This window comes from Pangasianodon hypophthalmus, chromosome 2 (assembly GCF_027358585.1).
Source record: "Pangasianodon hypophthalmus isolate fPanHyp1 chromosome 2, fPanHyp1.pri, whole genome shotgun sequence".
Lineage (NCBI taxonomy): Eukaryota > Metazoa > Chordata > Actinopteri > Siluriformes > Pangasiidae > Pangasianodon > Pangasianodon hypophthalmus.
This window is the reverse complement of record NC_069711.1, coordinates 23,771,966-23,779,850: the sequence shown is the minus strand read 5'-3', so window position 1 is coordinate 23,779,850 and position 7,885 is coordinate 23,771,966. Positions and strand designations below refer to the sequence as shown.

General features: G+C 36.4%; 1 long non-coding RNA gene across 1 annotated transcript; it reads right to left on the bottom strand.

Annotated features, from left to right (window-relative positions):
* Nucleotides 1-230: 230 nt before the first annotated feature.
* On the bottom strand, nucleotides 231-5,478 carry LOC113538279 (uncharacterized). Its single transcript, XR_003403831.3, has 4 exons — nucleotides 5,027-5,478; nucleotides 4,266-4,408; nucleotides 3,931-3,994; nucleotides 231-2,660 (listed from the first exon to the last, which is right to left on the bottom strand). It is a non-coding gene; the product is annotated as an uncharacterized LOC113538279 (long non-coding RNA).
* Nucleotides 5,479-7,885: the final 2,407 nt, after the last annotated feature.

Sequence of the window (7,885 nt, the reverse complement as noted above, 5' to 3'; positions counted from 1 at the left end):
GAGAGAGAAAGAACTAGGGCTGGAATCGGGGTAGCCTCTGCTTTATGCCAGAAGAGACATAAAACTTCACTATGGGAAATGTACACTGAGTGTGCTGTTGTGCGGGGTTGTCATTAGTGTGGTGTTAGTGTTAGGTGTAGGGAAACTGATGCATGTGGGATGGCATCTGGTTAGACAGTCAGGTCCACTGTTTGTCTTCCAAAATGATTTTGTTAATACCAGTGGTTTTGTTTACCAATGGTTCTCTTCAATGCTTCAGTTGTGCTTATGTACACGCTCTACTACACTAAAGTATCAACTGATTAAGTGATTCATTTATTCATCTTCAGAAACTACTAGAGGTTTTAAGGTTTGAAATTTTCATAGCATGATAACCTAGTCTAATCAGTTATCACAGTATTAACTGGCCATTTAAAAAAAGACACAAGCCTGTGGGGAAAACAAAACAAAACAGTAACTATGAAATCTTTGTACAAAAGTCTTTTTGCTCATCCTTGCATATATAACAAAAACCAAAAAGATCAAATCCCATAACCATTCTTTCTCCAGGATAAGATATCCAAACGCATCTGTTAAGTAATATTGTCAGAGGACATGTGGAGTAATTATGATTGATTTGTACAGGATACGTGATCTCTGTATGAATCACAGAGATGGAGCGTCTTCATGATGGAAGTTTTCGTCTGATGACCACGCATACATGTGTACCGCACTTTAATACAATATTTGACCTTTATTATAAGCATGTGTTGTAGGGCTTGTAGCTGCACAAGTTGTGCTTGATCACTAGGTCACATGACCAAAACATGTTTAGGCTTCAAATGTATTAGGAAGTCAATAAGTTACCCAAGACCCCAGAAGCGTTGCTTTTAAACGTCGTCTATGTTATTGTGATAGAATAAAAGGGAGCACTTCCTGGAGTGTCTTTACACTGAAGAAAAAGCTTTAAAAAAAAAAAAAACAAACCTCTTTTCCCACAGGATATAATCTATATGGGTTCTTGTGAGGGATTTGATATACAGTACTGTGCAAAAGACTTAGGCAACAAACTTTGTTATAGATGTTTATTTTATGAAAAACATTTTACATTTCCAAACATTAGTTTTCCAGCACAAACTTAAATGTTATAGAAAATGTTTGCATGTCAGTGAAGAAAGCAGCATATTACAGAGACACTTTTCAGGCAAAACAAACAATGAAGGCTGCTGGGTTTTACTGCAGAAATAAGAAGCAAGTCTGACAGTCAAAGTCTCCAGAAGAACTGTGGCTGCTTCTGTAAGATGCTCAGTAACACTTACAGCTCATTTCCTTATAAAACTGCACACATTGTACCTGAGACGACTACTTTTTTTTTTTTTTTCAAATTAAAGGATCATCACAACGAATATGGACTTTTTCATTTATTACTGTTTACTGCTCTTTAAATGTTTCTACATTTAAAAAATACTATAATTTCATTATTTTTGAAGGCATCTTTGCTCTACAGCATTTTTTTGCATGTACCTAAGACTTTTGCACAGTACTGTGTATTACCTGATAATTCTACTCTTCATTTTATAGAAGATAAAATACAGTATAATCTGTATTGTACTATATTATCTATATTTACAGCAAAAGTATTACAGTCCGTAAAAATGACATGATTGATTTGGACACTCCTTTAATAATTACACCACCATGAAATACTAGTCCAATCCAAATATGACTTCCAAAAGAAGAATAGCATTTCCACAAAATTATTTGTTATAAGCCTGAAATAGTGAGTGGCTGAAAAAAAAAAAAAAATGGAGGGAAACACTCTAATCTGTATTTTGGAAAAAGTCAACAATAACAAATGTCCAATCACATAATTAAATTTTATTTGTATAGCACTTAACAATGGCCACTGTCACAAAGCAGCTTTACAGAAATACATACATTCCAAATATAGATTTTAAATGTGTAACTTTATCCCTAATGAGCAAGCCGGAAGTGATGGTGGTAAGGAAAAAACTCCCTGAGACGACAAGAGGAAAACTTGAGAGGAACCAGACTCAAAAGAAAACCCATGCTCATCTGGGTGACACTGGATAATATGATTCTAAATAGTTTCTCTTCAATAACTGTACACTATATAGTCAAAAATTGCCAAGTGTGTTAACAGGAACTTAGTATGAGCATTACAATCATTTCTGTATTCATTAGAGTTTTAACTTTAAGTTTGTCGTATCAAACTGAAGTTATTAACTGTTCCATGATGGAGACTTGAGTGTAAACTGTTCGTAGAAATTAGTCTTTAGGCTAGCCAAGGAAGAATATCCACAGCCATCCTTAGGGTGTCTCTGTGCTACCATTCACAGAACCATCATGATGATTTTTAGGCTGTCCATGTGGGACATCACGATAGAGAAGGCAGGACTGGATAGCAGGAGTCGTCAGGATCACTGGTAACTCCGGAGTAGTGTGTGTAGCTCGACAGAGAGAACGATGACATGTCAGTCATTTTTACAGACTGTATGTGCCTGTGGCAGTATAAAGTACACTGTACCTCCTATAAAAGAACCAATAGAAATAACTTCAGCTAATATATGTCCTGTCTGAACAGACATGCTGGTACAGATTCAGTCATATCCTGTGAGCAAAGAGGTTTTGCACTTTTTCTTCTTTTCTATCGTCTCCCACTGAAACCAAATCAAAACCAAGTATTGAACGAATTAAACACACAGAATACTAAAATAATGAATTTTTAAAAAAGAACTTGTCAGAAAAACAACACTTCCAGGGAGTTAAGGCAAGTAATTAAGTTTTAATTTTTAAAAGCATTAAAACAAGTGACCACACTCAAAAACTCCAAATTAGTTTTGTATATAAGCTGGTTTCACAGAAAGGCTTCAGTCAAATCTCTGATCATTAATCTTAAGCAAAAGGAAAGAAACAAATATCAACTTAAAAAAAAAAAATTATGGGAGCAATAAAGCAATGTAGCAATTGTCTCCCACTTTGCACCCAGTAAATGTGGCATATAACTGAGCAATCAGTCTGCAGTTTCATAGGAACTGATGTGTGACAACAAACCTGCAATGAAAGTTGTAGGAAGAACACAAAGCCTAACTAATTCTGATGGCCTGAGTAAGTGCTAATACTCAGGAATGCAACAAACACAAAGGAAATGCAAACTACAAATGATGTACAGTAAATCCACTCAAAATAACCTGCAGCACTGTGCCAATGAGACACAAGCAGAAAGACTCCATCACTTTAACCTACAGAAGAGGCTCAGCAGTCCATACCCCTATTGCTCTATCTATATATTCAACACAATTAGTGCTAAAAATGAGATCCTATTGCTAATGTTACATTTCACTTTTGCACAACAATGAGTATTGCTCTTTCCAGTCTCCCCCGCTGTGGGACGTGACCCGTCAGTGGAAGCGGTGGACATTTAGAGCTGGCTCTCATCATGCAGGCTGAAGATTGCACTGTCAGAATTCATTGACATGCTTGTACATCTCCAGGAACTGCCTGAAATATTTGTCAGTCTCATGTGCCAGCATTTGAATTCACTATTTCATAGGTTTTCTAGGTCTTAACAAGGTTTCTGGTGCTGATTTGCAGATTGAGGCCGACAATCAACCGAGCGTTTAAAGGAGCAGTGTCATTTTCAGAGCCCTCTGCTGTCTGAGAGGTGAATTCCAATTGTACTTCTACGTGGAGGATTAACAGCGACATCCTCTAGATTGCACGTCAGAGCCAACACATCCCTGTCCAGCAGGTTTCCATTCAAACCATGTTTACTGATTTCACAACAGCTATTCTGGGACATGTATATCACTGTGCAGGATATTCGCGTCAGCCACGTTACGTACACGGACACATAGTTCAGGACACACCCGGCCTTACCCCAAGAGACCCCACCCAGTCTGTTGAAACTACATATGAATCATAAATTACCTTTTAAGGAAAAGCAGAGCAGCTGGTTTTACAACAGGAACGACACTAATATCTGGACCAAAATCTGAAGAGGAAAAAAAATCCAGATTAACTGCATTTCAATATTGTGAATCATATTGTGAATGCCATTCCAGCCCAGAATTCAGTTTTCCAAAGAGATTTTCTCAGTGACTGAATACACTTTTGCTAAGGCCACCGTTTAATGTGGTGTTTTTTTTTTTTAAGCATGTTTTTTTTTTAAGCATGTTATGTTATCTTCCAGAGTGTTTAGGCCTCAGCTCTCTCACCACTGTGGCCCGGGTTCGAATCCCAGCCAGAGAACCAACTCCACTTACACATGACAGCGCACTCCCAGTGCTGATCCCAAGCCCGAATAAAATTGGGAAGGGTAGCTTCAGGAAGGGCATCCGGTGTAAAAACTGTGCCAAATCGAATGTGCAGACCGATGATCAGCTGCGGCCACCCCTAACAGGAGCAGCTGAAAGAACACCACCATCTTCCACATTATTTATACAAGAATATATATAAATAAAATCTCAACTATTGCACCTTGAAAAGTACAACATGTATTCAATTTTTTTTTTTTTTTTCCCCCCCCCTAGAGCAATCCGGACACTTGTTAAGCACTGGAATATTCAGCAAAATAGAGATTATGTAGAAAGATTATACACTTTTGAAACACTTATTTGCAATAAACAGAGGAAAATAACTTTAAAAAAAAAAAAAAAAAAAGTTTTCATTTGACATCCTCATAAAAAGTCAAAATTGACATAGGACATATAATGTTTAAAAATTAAATAAGCAAGACATTTACACCAAACCCAATAGGATGTGTGTTAAAGCAACAACAGCATTAGCAAAGTTTAAAAAATCACAACACAAGATGCAAATACAAGCACAGCGGCCATGACCACAGTAAAGCCAGGTAGGTTATTTACTAATATGATGAGCTTTTTCTTTCAACAGTGACATTTCACTACACTATAAAAAGACACCAATATATCATAAACTCCAGCATTTATCTAACTAATTAGCATGTGTATTTAAAGTACCAAAGCATTAGCCTATGCTAATGTTATGATAGTTCACCACTTACCAAGCAGCGCTAACTCCTGAGGATAGAGACGACGTACCAAACACAACCAGATGTAAAAAATCATCTAAATATTGGAGCTCTGCCCTGTCCAAGTCTTTTTCTTCCCTTTCAGTCTTCACTTTTTTACTGGTTTTGTTACAAGAAGCATTCTGAGGTGAGCTACTGAACTGTTAGCAACAAATTACTTCAGATAAGCACAAAGAAACCACACACAGTGATGTAACTGGACCAGTTATTAGCGACTTGTATATCACCTGATTAAATTAAGACGTGTGCTATTAGATATAATGGCCTCAGTTATCATTTTTTGAGTAAAGTGGTGTGTAAATGTTTTCGTTGGCCAAACTGAACTACTAATCCCCGCTACGTTTACAAGCGTCTCTGACTTTGTTCATACGCATGTGTAGCCTATATATACACTAATCAGCCGCCAATTACCAAGCGCGTGCACGGCACAGCTGATTTACATTTAGCGACGCCTACAAAACTCCATAAAAGGCAAAAAAAAAAGAGCTGAAAAGGACAAGGACTGAACTGTGAAAGAGCGCCTCCTAATGTCGGAAAGCACTAAACCTTCCAGTAATGCAGCTCAGCCATCCGTGCTAAAAACTGTAGAAACCCTCATAGAATTTGTAATGGTTTTAATGGTTATAATGGGAATTCTACTGGTTTTAATGGAAACTGTAATGGTCCCTGTGGGTCTCTATTGGTAATATGTTGCCTTCTACTGGTGGCATGTTATGTCTAGTGGATACCATTAAGGACCAGTAATGATAATGGTTTTAATGGTGAGCTGATGGTTTGTAATGGCATTTGTAGTGGAAACCATTAGAATTTCTGTGATGGTTTCTATTGATTTTTTCAGCAGGGATTGTATAGCATCTGGAGGCACATTCATTCATTCATTCATTCATTCATTCATTCATCTTCAGTCCATCAAAGGCCACTACGTGCACACATATTCAGACTTCAGGGCAATTTAGCTTAGCCAATCCACACAGCAGCATGTTTTTTTGCACAGGGTGCCATTACTTTTGCCCTAATTGACAGGCTAGTCTTATTTGTAATAATTTACAAATTTGTTTTGGATTGCTTTTTTCAAGTCATTAATATGAAACAACCAAGTTTCACAGTATTTTTATTTAATTTGTCAATGCAATTATAACAAAAAACTTTTTAAATTGAAATGTAATCTAGCTATAAAATTGCAATAATTCCAGTCAATGAAGATTCATGTTAGTGAGTCCTATGTGTAAAAAAAAAATAAATAAAAAAATTAAAAACTCAGGGGCTCTCTTAGGATATAAACATTTTTCTGAACTAACTAGATGTTTGTGAAGACTCCATTTCTTGTGCAAATGCTCCTGCAAATGATTTTACAAATAGACTCATTTGTATCCAGCTTGATAAATGAGGCCCATTGTACATTTCCCAGACCTCCCAGATCTCTAGAAAATCAGGAAAACCATGCATTACCTTTCAAATTCCACAACATTAGCACAAAATAGTGCAATATATCATGAGGAAAAGGCCTCATTTAAATGTGTAATGAATAAAACATAACTGGGAATGTTTTAATAGGGAAATAATCATGACAGGTTGGTGTGACATGAAGCACAGTTACTGTTACCACTCCAAAGTTGATTATTTTCCACTAACAGCATGTCCCAACATGTTTTATTCCACTTATACCACAGCAATTTGCCAGCTATTACAATTTTGAATTTATTAATGAATGGCATGTCATACTTTTTAACATTTAATGTTGTGGAATGTCTATGAGACAAGTCAGTTCCTGTTCTCACTTATGTTATTGCAACTATAAACAGTCATTCCCTCACCTGCCTCTTTTTCCCTCCCATTAAGTTAATAAGATTAAATGCTTGAACAATAAGTTTAATTAAATAATAAGCTTGTCATGTTACCAAGAAAGCAGTACATGCAAAATCCTCTGTCCTGAAGACTTTCCTGTGTCATAAAACTTAAACAACATGTATTTTAATTTGTTATGTGGAGCATCTGCTATAAGTCCCTGTGAATGAGTAGTTACTGTAGAAATGATATTACATATATTATGTATTACAATGAGTACATTAAGATAAACCTGTGATTTGAATTGCAGCTGCACTACTTTCAGAGATGCTGTTATAGAAATTAATCAATATCTTCTGACTAATCAGATTCAAGAATTGATCATGTATTTGGTATAGCCTAACAGAAAAGTAAGCTGTAACCATGCAGTAGATTTATTTGGCTTTCACTGTCTACTTCTAAAAGGCAGAAGGAATGAGCTAGAATGAGCTAGGAATGAGCATAAATGGAGTAATTTAACTTTTGGATAGTGTTATTATCCCCGCTTCTACAGTTCAGAGTAAGCAATTAACCACTCAAGCTCACCTGAGTCATGCCCCGGTGCAAGTGCACCAGCTGGCATTTGGTGTAACTCATTATTATAGATAAAAATACAACCCTGTATAGAGGAACATATTTCACCTCATCATACACAAATACCTCAAACAAGGCTTTGAATTTAATAGAAATTGTGCTCTCAAAGACTTTACTGGTGAGTGTGAGTGTATCATCAGAAATAACATTTCATATTTTTATATTTGGACTGAGCTGAAACTGAAGCGACATTCATTTCACTCTCATGCATTATTTAGGTAACAAGCCGTGAACATGCTGCATTCCAAAATTCCAGAAAATGTGAATTAGATAAAAGACGTCTGTGCTCCACAATACAGACTGTTTCAAAAAATATCAAATGTATTTACAGCTCAGTTGCTCTTTAATGACCTTTTCTGTGAATAAGTGTGATAATAAAAGCTCCAGCAGGTTCAGCCATTTATTGTTTGCCTT